This window comes from Desmodus rotundus, chromosome 4, assembly GCF_022682495.2.
Source record: "Desmodus rotundus isolate HL8 chromosome 4, HLdesRot8A.1, whole genome shotgun sequence".
Taxonomy (NCBI): Eukaryota; Metazoa; Chordata; class Mammalia; order Chiroptera; family Phyllostomidae; genus Desmodus; species Desmodus rotundus.
Genome location: NC_071390.1, coordinates 83,913,302 through 83,929,062, shown reverse-complemented (window position 1 = coordinate 83,929,062; position 15,761 = coordinate 83,913,302). Strand labels below are relative to the sequence as shown.

Here is a 15,761-nt window from a genome sequence, read left to right as displayed (position 1 = left end):
ATTAAGAGTCATCAAGGGCACTTACATATGAAGAAGCGCTGCCCGGAAGGCAGCGAGATGCCATGGTTATCCTCCACACCATGAGACATGCTTTAAGGCAGCGATCTCAACCCTTTTCATCTCATGGCTCACATAAGCTAATTACTAAAATTCTGTGGCATGCCAAAATCTATATATTTTTTGTTGATCTGAGGAAAAATACGTATAATTTTGATTTAGTCATGCTAGATGGCTATTATATTGGCTATTGTCATTTTTATGTGACAATCTAAGAGAAAAGAGGTCAGTGTCCCTGACAAAATAGTCAGGGTATTCCATGTTTTAAAACTTCTTGTGGCACATTGGTTGAAAATCTCTGTTCTTTTTTAAAATTTTAATTAATTTATTTTTAGAGGAGGGAAGAGGGAGAAAGAGAGAGAAACATTTATCACATCCCGACCAGGGATCAAACTCACAACCCTGGCATGTGCCCTGGGTGGGAATAGTAACAAGTGACCTTTCCCTGTGCAGGACAATGGCCAGCCAACTGAGCTAACTGAGTCAGGGCTGGAAATTGCTGTTCTCAGGGGTTACTTAGGATAGGGTAGATGGATAGGGATATTGGGGTAGATGGATATTTCCCCACCCCAGATAAGGGGAAACCACCTATCTTGCTTGCTGGGGTGGAACCAGCACAAGCCAGCATTCTGTGGGATATAGGGGTGGGATCTTATCAGCTTCTTGCACTTGGTGACTTGGTAGACAAATAGACTGAGTACTCAGGGCAGCTGGGAGAGGCTAGGAGGATATTAAAAATCCTATGAGAATGATGAAGAGAACCTCTCATAGATCCATATGGGAGTTTTGATATTACAGCACATGATTCATGGAGCAACAGGCCCAGGAAGTTTGTTCCTTTAATGAGAAGACTGCTTCGGTTACCGTTCTGTATCATAAGCCACATTCTTTATCAACATTAAGTGAATTTGTATCCTTTGCCTGGATCCTTCACTGACATTCCATCAAGCACTGGTACCCTTGTGAAAACCGTGCAAGCAAGGCCCTCACTGGTGTGATTATTAGGAAGGAGTATTACACCCTCCCCTCCCCCTCCAGATTTCCCAGGGGTTCAAGTGATTTCATGAACGAGTCTGTCTGCTCCCTTCACTGGAAGTCATTGTCCCTACGTGTCTATTATGTCCACGTACACTGCCTAAAAAAAACACAGGGTGACACCTCACCCCATTACAGCCCACGGAAGATCTCCAGTGTGTGTCAAGGGTGTGGCCTCCACATGGCCCCAAAGCTGTCAGAGAGGATTGTCACAAAGTCCTAAGTTTGATGATTCTGTGGTTTGACTGCAAGGCTCATAAAGCATGACAAGGACCTCAACAACCTTGGGGATAGTCCAGCAGAGAGTGATGTCATCAGACTTCCAGGCTCTTCATGTTTGCTTGTTCAGCCATCTGAACACTTCACAGAAAGAAATGGGAAAGCCTCACATAGAAAAATTACAAACCACAAGTGATTATTAAACATTAAAAAGTTTACTTTCAATCACTTTCAAAGAAATATAAATTCAAACACTGATGTGCCATTTGCCACCTATTAAATTTTTAAAGATTAAACTTATTATCCTATCCAATATTTCTGAAAGTTTAGGAGAGCAAGCAACCCTTTAAATTGTTGAGAGGCTGTAAATTTGGCACAGACTTTTTGTGGGAAAATTGTCTATGTGTATAAAAATGTTTAAACTGATAGAACCTTTTGCCCCAGCAATTCCCCTTCTGGAATTTATCTGGGCATGTGCAATGACAGCTACAAGGATGTGTTGTGAATAAGAGGAGGATTGGTTAAATTAATTGTGGTACATAAAATCAACTGAACACCATGCAGCCATGAAGTATAAAGTTGCAGCAAGATATTGAATGACAGGGAGCCATGTTTACAATAAAGCAGTTTACAAAATAGTAATAGCCATTTACTGAGTGCTAACCAGTAATAATGACTGTTCAGTGCTTTACACACCCATCATCTCATTCATCTCTGTAACTACCTTGAGAGATTGTTTCCCCTGATCACCAGTAACCACCTAAAGACTAAGTGACTAGTTCAAGTTCATTGCTAGGGTGTGAGAGAGCCAGGATTCAGAACAGGCTATGCAAACCTAGAGATGGTGCTCTTCATCCCTGTGCTTTGTATATAAGCTCATTCTTGTTTTTTAATAATATATATATTCATAGAAAGAGACTAAAAGCAAGTTGTATATGGCTGATGGGTATAGATGATTTTTTTCTTGCTTGATTTTTAATAAGAGAGAGAAAAAAAGTTTCATTAAATGGAAACAAAAAAGTGCCAGACTGAGAACACAATGAATGGAAGTCCTAATAACAGGCTGTATAAATATTGGACAGTTACTCTCTTCAGGTGAAATAACAGAAGTCATGCGGTGGGGCGTTGAGGGTGGAGAGCTGTGGTCTGTTTATTTTCCTAATTTTTGACCGTGCAAATTAGTTAGTCCATTAGAAAAGTCACCTTTAGGTTTTCTCTATGTTCTAAAATACCCCAAACCTAAAAGATAAAATAAGGCATTTGGAAATAATTAGTCCAAAATAAAATGCTAACATAGTTGAATTACCTCATTTCTTTACAATGCAACGCATTTATGTAATGCTGGCTTTAATCTCTGATGAGAGGGGACTTATGGCAGCTTTACTCTCTGAACGCCCTGCCTTTAATCAGATAAGAAGCTCCCAAAGGCTTTTTCCACATCAGCTGTATCTCAAATTCAGCTTTAATCTGAATTTGTCGTTGATATAAAAAATGTTCAAACCTGTGAAAAAATTCTGTAAGAGTTTATTGGAGCCCAAATTGATGACAGTTGCCAGGAAGCAACATCTCAAGTGCTCGGGCCACATTGTCAAACAGAATGGGAATGATCAGCTTGAGAAAGTGTTAGGGTGAGGTCAGGTTGTAATATAACTTTAGTTAGGAAATAAATTGATATCAATATGAAGAAATGCTAAAATATTTTAAAGATTAGACTAAAAACAAGACAGAAAGGTTTTTGTTGCTTATTTTAGTGATTTTTGCCCTATTTTGGATGAGGATATAACTCTAAGTATTGTCATGTGTCTTTATTTGTATACTTCACTGACTAAAAATAAACACTGACATTATCTATTTTGCTTTTAAACATTCATTTTTTTCCAATATAAGAGCTGTGTATCTGCATTGTATAAAATTTAGAAAATGACACTAAAGTAGAAGAAAAAATAATCACATTACTACCCAGAAACCAAATATTTTCTCATATTGCCAACTATTTTCTATGTATAAGCTTTTGGTTTATTTTCATTTTTTGGCACAATGCTATATTCAACTTATTATCATGTTGGGGTTTTAAAAAATATATATTTTATTGATTATGCTATTACAGTTGTTCTGATTTCCCCCCTTTGCCCACTTCCACCCAGCACCCCACCCCTACTCTCTCAGGCAATCCCCCCACCTTTGTTCACATCCATGGGTCACATGTGTAAATTCTTTGGCTACTCCCTTTCCTATACTGTACTTTACATCCCCATGGCTATTCTGTAACTACCCATTTGTACTTCTTAATCCCCTCACCTCTCACCCATTCCCCCAACCCCCCCCCCCATATATTTATCTTTAGCTTTTGGCATTTTAATTATGATGTGTCTTGGAGTGGGCCTCTTTGCATCTATCTTGTTTGGGACTCTGTACTTTCTCGACTTGCATGTCTATTTCCTTCACCAGATCAGGGAAGTTTTCTTTCATTATTTTTCTAAATAGATTTCCAATTTCTTGCTCTTTCTCTTCTCCTTTTGGCACCCCTATCAAGTGATTGTTGGGTTGCTTAAAGTTGTCCCACAGTTTGCTTTACACTATCCTCATTTTTTTTGGATTCTTTTTTCTTCTTGTTGTTCTGATTGGTTGTTTTTTCTTCTTTATGTTCTAAATCATTGATATGATTCTCGGCTTCATCCACTCTACTGTTGTTTCCCTGTAAATTGCTCTTTATTTCAACTAGTGTATTCTTTCTTCCTCACTGGCTCTTTTTTTAATGCTGTTAAGATCCTCACTAAGTTCCTTGAGCATCCATATAGCCAGCCTTTTGAACTCTGTATCTGATAAGATTGCTTATCTCCATTTCATTTAGCTCTTTTTCTGGAGTTTTGACCTGTTCTTTCATTTGGGTCAGTATCTTTGTCTCCTCACTTTGGCCGCCTCCCTGTGTTTGTATGTATCAGGTAGGGCTGCTTTGACCCTGTGTCTTGGTGATGTGGCCTCATGTAGTAGGTGTCCCATAGGATCCAGTGGCTCAGCTTCCCCTATCACATAAGGTGGGTACTCGAGTACTTCATGTGGGCGGAGTACACCCTCCTCCTGTAGTTGAGCCTTGGTTGCTATTGGCAGAGCAATGAGAGGGGTTTAATCAGGCCAGTCAGCTTCAAGGATTGGCTGTGACCACTCACCACCAACCTCTGCCCTCCATGGAGGATCAGCTCTGCAGGGCCGGGTTAGTGGTGGCCTGACATGGTCTGTAGCTGTCCCTTGGTTGCGCTGGCCATGGGGTTTCCCAGGTGTTTCCGGCCAAGATCAGCCCCCACCTGTGTTTTTTCTGGGGCCACCCTGCCTGAGCTATAAAGCAATCTGAGATGGCTGTTACTTGTACTGGGCTTGGAGATTTCCAGGTGAAGCCAACCTGTGAATTTAGGCTGCTAGGTTCAGGCCTGGGACTCTGTGAGGCCAGCTGCTACTTGTTTGTTCATATGGAAAAGCAGCTTGGGTGGGCCCACAAGTTGAGTGGGGTGGAATCTCTGGGGTTCTCCAAGTAGGTCAAACAGAGTTTGCCATATTGATGGAATCTTAGATAGGGCACCAGTCTGCTGGGCCTCTGTGGGGAGGGCCCAGAAAGGAGACAATGGTCTCTGCTTTCACTGAGGCCAGAAACCTCAGCCTGCCCCTACTCACTACTGGTGCCCCTCCAGCTGCTGCCCCTGCAGTCCTAAGGCAACTGCCAGGCTGATGTGGCCCCCGGTGAAAATGAGTTTGATACCACTGATCTAGAGGCAAGTACTAATTTCTGAGAGTGGACGCAGGTGAATTTTGTCACATTCATAAAGTCAGATAACCAGCTCTTTTCCTGAGTCTGCATAATCTCTTTTCCACTTACAATCAGTGTCTTGCAAAGAAGTATTTATTACAGGAGTGTGAGGATTGCATTTAAACTGTCCAGTAACATTTGCATTCAAAAAGTTTTGTGTCCATTTCCTCCTGGTGGATTTAGTTCCTGGTTTTCTTGGCCCCAGGCAGCAGGAACCCAGTTTCTCAGAAGCTCATCAATAGAGACTGCCTACTCGATCTGCATGAGCAACGTGTAAAACTGAAAAAAGCCTTGGTGTCTGTGTCCCCTGGTGCTTAGGGCCACCAGCAGTGACCAAATCCATCCAGGCCAGACCAGGTATTGATCCTCTGGGGTGGAATCCTGTGATTACCAGGGCTTGTCCCCAAATGTCCATTTCGTAGCCCTGGACACAGAGTTTTCTATTTGTCCCTGGGAGTGCCGGACCGGGACAGTCGTGTCCGTGACCCACACCAGGGGAGGATGGCGGGAGGTCCAGTGCAGTACTTGGTCCTGTGCTAGTTAGGGGGCGAGGGCACGCCCCGGCGCTTATCTCAGCCAGGCGCGCGGCGCCAAGCCTTCCGCCCTGCGGGGGGGCGGTGGGGGGGGGAGGCGCGGACCCCAGAGGGCAGGGTGGCTAAGGGAGGGGCCACTGCCCTCCGAGCTACCTGCCCCGCAACCCTAAGCGTGGGAGGTGTAGCCGGCGTCAGCTCCGGCTCCGCTCGCCTCGTCGCTGCTCTGGCGGGACACCCAGCGCTCCCGACTGTGTACTCGATCCCCTTGGCCGGCGCCTTCCCAGGTGTTCTCCGCGTGCGTGAGTGCTGGGCTAGCGAGGTACTTGCAGGCGCAGTGGGTGGGCTGCGGGTGGGGCTGTGGGAGTTGGTCCGGGAAGGTCGCTTCTGTTGAGCTTCTTTGCTCCAGGGACTGTCCTGAATCCCTGGTTACAGACCCAGTACATGGGGAAGAGGGTCGGAGACTGGGCTGGCGTAGGAAGGAGGCAGCTTGGAAAGGAGCCGGGGAGATTGTGGAAAACTTCAGGTTTGGAAAGTGCACTACAAATGCTTGATGTCCCTGTGAAGCAGGAGCTGCTTCCTTAGGGTAATCAGACCTTGGGAAGGTCTGGGGGACTCCTCTCTGCCCTTGTGTATTAGAACCCTGCCTCTAAGCGCGGGGACCCTGAGATCAGAGCCCTTGAACTGCTGGGTGAGATGTGACAGCCCTTGGGATGTCGGTGGCTTGAAAGGTTGGTGGGTGTTGGGAGTACATTTGGTAGAAGATAGAAAACTGTTAAATCGAGATGTCTAGGTTTTAGTTAGTCCCTCTCAGGTGCATTTGATACTGAAAATGAAAGACAGTATATAATACCCCCTAGATCCATGTTGTTGCAGATGGTAAGATTTGGGGGGGGGGGCTGAGTAATATTCCATTGTATATGTGTACTTCCCCTTTATCCATTCCTTCAACCATGGGCGCTTAGGTCGCTTGTATACCTTGTCCATAGTAAGCAGTGTTGCAGCGAATTTAGGGATGCATATATCTTTTCACATTAGTGTTTTGGGTTTCTTTGGATAAATACCCAGAAGTAGAATTGCTGGGTCCTTCTTTAGTTCTTGTTTTAAAGTCTTTTCGTGTGTGTGTCTGTTATAAGTGTTACTACCCCAGCTTTTTAAAATTTCCATTTGCATGAAATGTCTTTTTCTGTCCCTTTGCTTTCAATCTGTGTGTGTCTTTCCATCTGAAGTGTGTCTCTTGTAGCAGCATGTGTCCTTTTTCCTATCCATTCAGCCACTCTATATCTTCTGATTGGAATGTTTATATTTAAAGTAATTATTGATAGGTATCCATGTGATTTCGCTTATATGGAGAATCTCCAAAAGAAAATAAATGAACAAACAAAAAAGAAACAAACTCATAGATATAGAGAACATTTGATTGTTGCCAAATGGGAGTGGGGCTGGGGGATGGGTGAAAAAGGGGAAGAGATTAAGATGTGCAAATTGCCAGTTATAAAAATGGTCATAGGGATATAAGGTACAGCATGGAGAATATAGTCAATAAAACTCTAGTAACGTTGTATGTATAGTGTCAGATGGGTAATAGACTTATGCGGTGATCACTTGGTAAGGTATATAAATGTCTAATCACTATGTTGCTCATCTGAAACTAATGTAATATTGCATATCAGCTGTAATTTAAAAATAAAAATATTTAAAAAATGAAAAAATAAAACAAATAAAAAAAGTGAATATGAAATACAAACTGAAAATTCAGACTGCTTTTTCTGAAAACAGTGTGTTGGTGCAACTGATTCCACATGTTATAAGGGCTGCTTGGTAAAACTCCTGCCTTTCTGCTAATGTGTGAACCTAGAGTTCATATTGGTAAGTAAAAACTCATTGAGCATGGAAATTACAACAAGGTGAAGCAAAAATTTGATAATATTAATACCTTTAAAGGGACTAACCAATATATTTTATCTTTTTCTTATCCCCAAGACATAAAGTTCGTCCACAACTTTGGAGGATGTGTTTGAGCATTAGTGAGTTCTTCTTTGTAATTTTTCTGTGGATAGTTTAATGATTAACTTTAAAAAAATTAACCAGCTTATTATAATAATTAAAAATAATACTAAAGAAGTTAGAATAAAACAGAAAAATAGAAGACTAAAAAAGTTAGATTTCAAATCTAGCAAATAGTTAAGAAAATAACTTGTAAGGATGCATAGTTTTATTTTCCTGGCTAGTAGCAGACTTATAGAAGCTCATTTCACTTTCAGGAAAAAAGTAGATTCATAGTAACAAGTGTTTATTGGTCATCTTTGTTCTAGACCCTGGGAATTCAGCAAAAGCTTCCTTAGGAAACACATTCTTTTACATCAAGATGATATTAAAAGTCACATATCCCAAATCCATTTCTGCATTTTTAAATAGATTTTTTAAAAATTTATTTTATTTTTTAAAGATTTTATTTATTTATTTTTAGAGAGGGGAAGGGAGAGAAAAAGAGAGGGTGAGAAACATCAATGTGTGGCTACCTATTTCACGACCCCCACTGGAGACCTGGCCTATAACCCAGGCACGTGCCTTAGACTGGGAATTGAACAGGTGGCCCTTTGGTTTGCAGGCCAGCACTCAATCCACTGAGCCACAGCAGCCAGGGCTATTTCTGCATTTCTTTACATCATTTTTTAATTTTCCAATTACAGTTAATACATATTATTTTCAAGTGTACAGCCCAGTGATTAGACACTACATAACTTGCTAACTGACCATCCTGATAAATCTCGCACCCATCTGACACCATGCATGGCTCTTAGAATATTATTGACTGTATTCCCTATGCTGCACTTTACATCCCCATGACTATTCTGAAACAACAAATTTGTACTTCTCAATCTCTTCATCATTTTCACTCATCCCTCTGAACCCCCTCTCATCTGTCAACTGTCAAGATGTTCTCTGTATCTATGAATCTATTCCTGTTCTGCTTGTTCATCTATTTTGTTATTTAGAGTCAATGTTGATAGATTTGTTTATAGCCATTTTATTCATATTTCTGATCTTTTTTTTCTTCTTAAAGAAGATCCTTTAACATTTCATATAATACTGGTTTGGTGGTGATGAACTCCTTTAGCTTTTTCTTGTCTGGGAAGCTGTTTATCTGCTCTTCCATTCTAAACGATAGCTTTGCTGGGTAGAGCAATCTTGGTTGTAGGTCCTTGCTTTTCATCACTTTGAATATTTCTTGCCAATCCCTTCTGGCTTGCAAAATTTCTGTTGAGAAATCAGCTGCCAGTCTTATGGGAGCTCCCTTGTAGGTAACTAACTGCTTTTCTTTTGCTGCTTTTAGGATTCTAAGAGCACCTTATGCTATTCCCATCTTTTTTTTTTTTTTTTTTTTTTTTTTAATTCTTTTTCTTTTTGCTGTTCTGGATGGGTGTTTTTTACTTTCTTATATCCAAATCACTGATTTGACTCTAAGCTTCATCTCCTCTATTGTTGATCCCTATAAATTATTCTTCATTTCAATTAGTGTATCCTTCATTTCTGACTGGTAATTTTTTTTATGCTGTTAAAATTCTCACTAAGTTTATTGAACATCCTTATAACCAGTGTTTTGAACTCCCCATCTAGTATATTGCTTGTCATCATTTTGTTTAGTTCTTTTTCTGGAGTTTCATTCTATTCCTTTATTTGGGACATTTAAAAAAAAAATCTCCTTATTTTGGCAGCCTCCCTGTGGTTGTTTCTATGTTTCAGGTAGAGGGGCTGTATCTCCCAGGCTTGGTAGAATGGCCTAATTAGTAGGTGTTCTGTAGGGTCCAGTGGCATAGCCTCTCCTATCACCAAAGTTGGGCACTCAAGGTGCACCGCCCTGTGCGGGCTGTGTACATTCTTTGTTTTATTTGAGCATTGCTTGCTTGCTGGCATGTCAATGTGAGGGATTTACCCCCAGGCCAGTCGGATGCAAGGACTGGCTTTGACCACTGACCTCCAACCAACATGAAGGATCAGCTGTGCAGGTGCCCACTCCACAGAGAGGGACCTGCTTTAGCAGGGTTCTGGTGCCTGCTGAGTCCTCCCTTTGATTGTGCTGCTTGTGGAGGTGTTGGTTGGTGCTTCAGCGGGGTCTGATGCTGCACTGGGTATGCTCAATGGCTCTGGGGCTTCCTGGGAGGTGTAGATCAAGATTGGCCACCACCTGTGTTCTTCCTGGAGCCACCCAACATGAGCTATAAAGCAATCTGTAGGTGACTGCTACTTGTGTTGGGCTTGGATTTGCCCAGGTGGGGCCAACCTGCAAACCAAGGCCCACTGCTGCTAGTGCTGGGTCTGCTGCCGTTTAGTGAGAAGTACAGGGCAAGCTGAGTCCAGATGCTGCTTGTTTGAGAGATTTTGGGGAAATCTGAAGCATGAGCCAAGATGGCCATTATTAGGGAAAACCCTTTAGTGGGCCTGGAAGGTAGGTGGGGCAAGGCCTCAGGGAATCACCAGGGTGGGGCAAACAGTGTGAGCCAGGTTGATGGAGTCTCAGCTCTTGCACCTTCCAGCTGGCCCTATTGGGGAAAGGCTCAGAAAAGGAACAATGGTCGCTGCCAGAACTTCTGTTTGAGAGAAAGCTGCTCCCCCTCCACCCCTAGTCTCTTGCCCTGATATAGTACAATTTAGTTCCTCCCCATATGTGCGTGGTGCCTTTCAAGCTGCTGACCCAGCCCTGAAGCTCAGAGGGAGTGAGTACGAGTAATTCTGTGTTTGGGCCCCTTTAAGAGGAACTTCCTGGGACTCCAGGAACCCTCTGTCTCCCTCAGCCTCAATCCCCACTGGATTTTACAGCCAGAAGCGATGGGGCCTTTCTTTCTGACAAAGTAACCCTGGGCTGGCGGGTCTGATATGGGGCTGGTACTTCTCACTCCTCAACAGGCACTTCTGCAGGGAGATATCCTTCCCAATTTTTATCCCGCACATGAGAGTGTGAGACCAGCTCATTCTGTGTTTATGGCCTTCCTGCCAGTCTTGATGTAGCTTCTTTTTAAAAACTTTTATTTATTGATTTTAGAGAGAGAGGAAGGGAGAGCGAGAGAGAGAGAAAACATCTATTTGTTCCACTTGTTTATGCTTTCATTGGTTGATCCTTGTAAGTGCCCTGATGGGGACTTGAACCTGCAACTTGGCATATGGGTATGACACTCTAACCCAGTGAGCAACCAAACCATTATTTCTTCAAACAGGTTCTTGATCCCTTGCTCACTCCCTTCTCCTCTGGTACCCCTATGATGTGGATGTTGTTACTCTTGATATTGTCCCAAAAATCCCTTAGATTTCCTTGCTCTGCTTGGGTGTTCACAGTTATCTTGTCCTCTAATTCACTGATTCAATCATCTGCTTCATCTGACCTGCTATTCATTCCTTCTAGTGTATTCTTCAATTCAGATATTTTATCTTCATTTCTGACTGGTTCCTTTTTATGGTTTTTATGTACTTTTTAATGCTTACTATCTCTTTGTTTAAGTTCTCACTGATATCACCCAGTCTTCCCCTGAGGTCCTTGAGCGTCCTTATAACCACTGTTTTAAACTCTGCATCTGGTATCATGGTTGCTTCCATTTCACTTAATTCTTTTCAAGGGCCTCTTCCTCCCTTTTAAATCATTTTCTTAATTTCTGCTATCACAAAATTCTCTAGGCTCAATGTACATTTTCCATGCCCCAACCCAAATATCAACTATTTTTTTTCAAGACACTCTGGTCCTTTTATTTTTGCAGAATGTTATAAGAATCCAAGATCTGGACACTAGATGTGCTACTATTACCCTGGTTCTTCTTGCTGACACAGTAAAGAATTATAGGTCAGTGAGCATATTAGCATTCAGGCAAAGTTTGTTAGTGAATGGGAGGGCAAAAGCAAGGGTGGCAAAAATAATGGTGGCCGAAGGCCTGGGTGGACAGCACCCAGGTAGCCAGTGGCCAAAAAGGGGTGGCCAGAGCCCTCCCACCCCCACACCCACCCCCATTCCCCCATGTGGCAAGAGAGCCATGAGCCAAGAGAAGAGGCCAAGAGAGACAGTTTTTGTTCTGAGGGTTTATATGGTTTGTGGGGTAGGGGTGAAGAAGTTACATTTTGATTGGTGGGTAAAGGTGGTGCCAGCTTTCTGGATGAGATGTGACTACCTAAATGTAGGTATGTGTGGGGGTCTATTAGCCCAAATCATTATCTTGCTCCAGACTCTGTTCATTTTGCACGTGTGATGGGAGGCAGTCAGTTAACCAAAGTTGTTTTATGGGTTTTTTTCTTTGGGCACTGTGGACACCCTCCCCTTCTCCCTTCCAGGCCTTGGGATGACTGCACAGTCCCAAGGTTTTCCTTTTCTCAGCCAGTGAAGATGAAATACACAGATTTCAAGGGCTCCCCATCTCCTGCACTATCATGGTTTACTTGTTCGGGACACCTGGCAGCCTTATCGGACCAGACTCAGGATCACTGGGTCAACGTGTGAGCTTTTGCCTTTAGCCTTCTTTTTTAAAAAAATATTGTTGTTCGATTATACTTGTCTGCATTTTCTCCCAACCCTCTACCCTACCCCAGCCAAACCCACCTCCCTCCCCTGCTTCCACCCTCCCCCTTGGTTTTGTCCATGTGTCCTTTATAGTAGTTCCTGAAAACCCTTCTCTCCACTAGCTCTTTCCCCCCACCTCTGGCTATTGTGGGATTGTTCTTAACTTCAATGTCTCTGGGTATATTTTGTTTGCTTTTTCTTCTGTTGATTATGTTCCAGGAACCATAAATGACCCCAAATAGCTGCAGCAATTTTGAGAAACAAGAACAAAGCAGGAGGGATCACAATACCTGATATGAAACTGTATTACAAGGCCACTATAATCAAAACAGCCTGGTACTGGCCTAAAAACAGGCACATAGACCAATGGAACAGAACAGAGAGCCCAGAAATAAACCCGTCTCCGGTCAATTAATATTTGACAAAGGAGGCAGGAGCATAGGAGCAAAAATAGCCTCTTCAACAAATGGTGTTGGGAGATCTGGAGAGCTACATGCAAAAAAATGAAACTCCATCACCAATTTATACCATACACAAAAATTCAAGGTGGATAAAAGACTTGAATATAAGTCGTAACACCATAAAAGTCCTAGAGGAAAACATTGGCAGGAAAATCTCAGACATTCCACGCAGCAACATCCTTACAGACATGTCCCCTAAAGCAAGGGACATAAAGGAAAGAATAGCCTTCTTTATTAAGTTCTTTGTTAGATTGTAATGGTGAGGGCCCTGCCTTTATTTCCCTCTAGCCACTCCTTCCTAGCTGCTACCCAAGTGTTAAAAGGTCTTGCCTGGCAACCAGGATGCTATAGTTGCTGGCCAGCAAAGGCGGAGCAGTGTCTCAGGATTCTTTCTATGCTATCTCCTGCAATACTACCAGAGTATTGCAGGAGTAACTCTGCAGGAGGTACTCTACCAGAGTAACTTTGTGCCTTTAATAGATTTGTGACCTAGTAAGTGTATCTCTACAAATAGGAACAATGCCTTAAATTACAAACACTACAGAGGACCCAATTGTGGTTGCTAATTTGTGTTCAGTCTCTTACGGGAAAGAAATGAAATTGGTAGGTTTTAGTGTTTTTAAAAGTTTCCAGCTTTTCTCAAATGATGACCCATAAGTGCTTATAGAAAAAAACAGAATGAGCATACCAATTTTCATTTATTAGGCTCTACATGAGAAAGAAGTTTTTTTTAGCTTATTAACTTAATTAAGCTATATCCTAATGTCTGAATATATGTGAAGGGGAGCTATGCCTCGGTCCTATCTTTGAGATATGCTTTTAACCTAAAAATAAAAGGCAACACATACTTATCTGAGATCAAAGAGAATAGCTATTCTGCAAGCACTGATTCAGGCAGAAACACAAATAATATTCTGGTTAGGAGGTGAAGGCAAAGGGTTTTTATGAGAAAGGGAAGGGGAATAGTTACAAGAATAGAAGGAAGGAATTTCTATGGGTATTAATAAGCTAAGGAATGAATTTTTATAGGTGTCAATCAGCTAAAATAATTATACTGATTCTAAAAACTTTCTTTAGTTTTCAGTCCAGTAGTCATGCTGCCATTTTCCTGTTGATTTTATAAACAGTTGTCTGGGATGTAGTGCAGCTTTAGGTCCAGTCCAAAGGGTATTTTAACATACACAGAGTTTGAGGAGTAAGAAGTGCAAAGCAGTTCCTCTGGGGTGGCAGAGATTTTATTTGTTTCGGGGGTTTTCCCCTCTTTTTTTCCTTCTTTCTTTCCTGCTGTTTGTTTTTGTTTCTGAGGAAGAGATATTAAACAAAAAAAATGGTTGTTATTTCCTTTTTTCCCTTAATTTCTGCCTGGAAAGGTACGTCAGCATTGGGCATCATCTTTAAAACCACTTCCCAGGTAAAAACGCGCAACTGCTTGCGCATGGTCAACATCACCCCGGCAAAGGTGCCCGATTGTGACTCCATTTTGAACTGGTTTTGTTTATATTATTTTTACATTTTCCCCTTGTCCTTGAGATCTTTCCTTGAAAGCATCATGATCAGTCCTCAGAAAGCAACACTGATCAGTTAATAAAAAGATCATTCATCCCTCCTTACTGGGAAAGCTCATTCCCTGTATGTCATTTCCCCATAGGAAGGAACATGCTTTTCTTAGGAGCCTTAGGCCACATTTGAGCCACATGGGGGCCAGAACAAAGGAAGGCTTTATCATCGCGTCCCTGCAAGGGCAAATACCTTCTGTCATTTCTTGAGGTTTCTCACATGAAGTCTGACAGGCCTTGGTGATCACCTCAAAATGCTGAGCAACCATTATCCGAGTGGTGTCTTTAGAACATTGAGCTATGAAAAACAGTTTTATAATGACACAAATTTCTATAATAACCAACAAAATGTTATGTCGAATTTGGAGAATAAATCTGAACCAAGAGGCAATACCTAAGGACAGCCAACTGAAGAAATCAAAGAACCATGAGGTGTCAGTGGGCATTGGACTTAACATTTGGCTTGTGCCTAGATTTTATCATGGTTCATCTCTGTTTCACAAGAGGTGTTTTATTCTGAGTGCAACAGGAAGTGTTAATAACGGCAAACCCCACCACGTTCAGCTAGGTATGGTCAAGAGCAATTCTATTATTTAAAACAACTTGAACAGGAACTACTATAAAGGACACATGGACAAAATCAAGGGGGAGAGTGGAGGTGGGGGAGGGAGGTGGGTTCAGCTGGGGTGGGGTGGAGGGATGGGGAGAAAAGGCATATAACTGTAATTGAGTAACAATAAAAATTTAAAAACAAAACAAAACAAAAAATAAAACAACTTGAACAAGAGAATTTTAAAGATTTTTCCCGGTTGACTATTACTTTTGTGGTACCTCCAGAAAAGCCCCCTAAGGTGTCTTGATAAGCTTGTAATTATGTATTTATTCATTGCAACACAAACACAAGGAAAAAGTACTTTTCCAAACCTGGCACCTTTGCCGGGGTGATGCTGACCGTGTGCAAACAGTTGCATGTTTTTACCAGGGAAGTGGTTTTAAAGATGATGCCCAATGCTGATGTACCTTTCCAGGCAGAAATTAAGGGGAAAGAGGAAACAGTAACTATTTTTTTGTTTAGTACCTTTTCCTCAGAAACAAAAACAAACAACAGGAAAGAAAGAAAGAAAAAAAGGGGAGAAAAAAACCCTCGAACAAATAAAATCTCTCCCTCCTCAGGAGTCAGTTTTGCCACCCGTTGTGGTCCAGGGGTAGAGCATAGTGGGATTTGTTCCCACTTGCTACGGTGTGCGGTCAATGAGCACGATGCAGCTCTTTGTTAGGGTCCTCATGTGGACCAGTTTGTTTTTGGATGCAGTGTAGACAACATCAATACCCTTTGTTTGGAACATACAACACTCTGAGCCCTGGGTGAAGTTGCCCATGTCCAGCCTCAGGCATGGTACTTCTCGTTCCCTTTCTGCACACTGGCTGAAAGGCTGCTTGCTGGGAACCCTGCAAGCTAGGTATCAGGGCACTTTTCCCAAGAAGATGCTCATGTCTGTTTTCCTGTTAACTTTGCAGTTATCTGGATTACAATCGTCAACATTAGGAAAGTCCACACATGTA

The 15,761-nt window shown here is 42.1% G+C and overlaps 1 protein-coding gene across 6 annotated transcripts in view; it reads left to right on the top strand.

Annotated features, from left to right (window-relative positions):
- The window catches only part of LOC112317785 (broad substrate specificity ATP-binding cassette transporter ABCG2), a 131,018-nt gene that overhangs the window by 63,513 nt on the left and 51,744 nt on the right, over positions 1-15,761 (top strand). The window contains exon 1 of one of the 6 annotated variants that reach the window (XM_053923258.2): positions 5,385-5,467. The exons of 1 other annotated variant lie outside the window; for it this stretch is intronic. The gene's annotated coding sequence lies outside the window, so the exon portion shown is untranslated. Of the gene's footprint in view, positions 1-5,384; positions 5,468-5,761; positions 5,963-6,163; positions 6,227-15,761 lie in introns of those variants that run through there. 4 more of the 6 variants (XM_053923257.2, XM_053923256.2, XM_053923260.2 and 1 more) reach the window with 4 other exon arrangements.